Source organism: Cornus florida, unplaced genomic scaffold (assembly GCF_030987335.1).
Source record: "Cornus florida cultivar Cherokee Brave unplaced genomic scaffold, ASM3098733v1 CherokeeBrave_3.0.0_Hap2_Chr11, whole genome shotgun sequence".
Lineage (NCBI taxonomy): Eukaryota > Viridiplantae > Streptophyta > Magnoliopsida > Cornales > Cornaceae > Cornus > Cornus florida.
In genome coordinates this window covers 46,937,336-46,939,295 of record NW_026775581.1, presented here as the reverse complement: position 1 = coordinate 46,939,295, position 1,960 = coordinate 46,937,336, and the positions used below count along the sequence as shown (strand labels likewise).

General features: G+C 39.4%; 1 pseudogene; it reads right to left on the bottom strand.

The window, feature by feature from the left end:
* Positions 1–1,538: 1,538 nt before the first annotated feature.
* On the bottom strand, positions 1,539–1,637 carry LOC132287276 (small nucleolar RNA R71; annotated as a pseudogene).
* Positions 1,638–1,960: the final 323 nt, after the last annotated feature.

Sequence of the window (1,960 nt, the reverse complement as noted above, 5' to 3'; positions counted from 1 at the left end):
TAGAGGAGTTGTGCTTAATAGTGATCTCTAAACCCTAAGATCTCCCTCTCTCTCATTTTTACCTCTATTGCATTATTGTTTACTTTAGTTTAAGTTGCACCTTAGCTTAATTCAACCACTAACCAATCATTTGATCACTCGACCTGCTAACCTTAATCTTGATTCCACAACCTTTTGCGACCCTCACAATTCCTTGGGACGATCCCTACTCACCCTTGTTATATTTTTAGTTAGCGGTAGTAGTGGCATTTATTAATGTAAAACTTGGCTACACTCACTTGCACACAAATTTGGTCGAGGGGGCGACACCACACCAAGTTTTTGGTGCCGTTGCCCGGGATTGATTGATTGGCAACGTCGTATTTGTGGAATCAATAAGGAATTAGTACTCTTTTGATCGTGTCTTTACTTTATTTTTATTTTTATTACTTATTGTGTTGGTTCTTGTTTGACTAGGAGTATTAAGTAAGAAGGTGAGCAAAGGAGCATCTAAGCAAAAAAGCTAAGCAAAGCATGGAAAAAAGCTAAATTCTAAAAAAATTGCTAAGCTAAGCTAAAATTTTTGGAGTTGAAGTACTATAGGACCTTTGTGAGATCTTTCTAACTCAATCTCTATTTAAATCATCGGCCCGCGTGGAGGCTTGTATTTCTATTCTTAGATAAATTGTGAGCACGTGTGGAGGCAATTTTACTTTTCTTTGCATGTTATTCAAGCATGGGAGTATAGGAACAATGTATGTGGAGGAAGTTTGTTGATTGTTGATTTGTTGTGAAGGTGAAGTGTTTGACATTCTTGCTTGTTGTGTTGCATTGTGCATGCATGGTCGTAGATCATTGAGACCCACTCTTGTCCCTTTAAATTTTCATCTTGAATCCATTGTTCGAAACCCTAGGGGAAGAGGTAGTTCTAGTCAATCCATCTCATCAATGAAAGGACACAATGAGGACCATGTCGAGGACCTTGGTCACATAGACCAACAAGGTATCCTCCACCCCAATGTGCATCATGATGACATACAAGTACCATTGGGCATGCCAAGGCCTTTCATTCATCCACCACAACAACAAGGCTAAGTTCCATTGGGAATGCCAAGGCCAATTTATGCTCCACCACCACCCATTATTCAAGGCAATCAAGGTGCCCATATTGCACCTCCAATTGCTAATCCTCCCCTTACTTTGAGAGATCACTATGTGCCTAATGAATACAATGCACCCACATGCATTCAATTGCCACCATTTAGAGCACATCACTATGAGATTAAGCCACAAACCATTTAAATGCTTCCTAATTACCATGGACTTCCAAGTGAAGAACCTTACAAGCATTTAGATGAGTTTCTTAAAGTATGTTCCACCGTAAAATATACGGACATGTCGGAAGAGGTCTTAAGGCTTAAACTTTTTCCATTCACCCTAAAAGACAAGACAAAATATTGGTTTAACAATCTTAGGCCTTTTTCAATAACTTCTTAGGTAGAAATGCAACAAGCGTTCTTGAAGAAGTACTATCCGGTTTCTAAGACCAATGCCATGCGAACCTCAATTAGAGATTTTTCACACGGGGATGGGGAAACATTCCATGAGGCATGGGAACGCTTTAATGAATTGCTTAGGAAGTGTCCACATCATGACATGCCCAAATGAAAATTAGTTCAATATTTCTTTGAGAGATTATCGGACAATCATAAGGGCATGGTTGATGCTTCCATGGGTAGCTCTTACATTGATAGGCATGAGGATGATGTGTGGCGTCTTTATGAGAGCATGAGTGAAAATTCTTTGCATCGAACTCTATCTTCTAAGAATGGTAGGAATTCCAGTGGAAGAAAGAGTGTTGGCTTGCACCAAGTCGACTATTCCAATGAAATAGCAGCCGAGATGAAATCTTTATCTCAAAGGTTTGATCAATTCTTGATCAACCAAAACTCGGCAAATCAAGTATCTTCCATTCCTAACC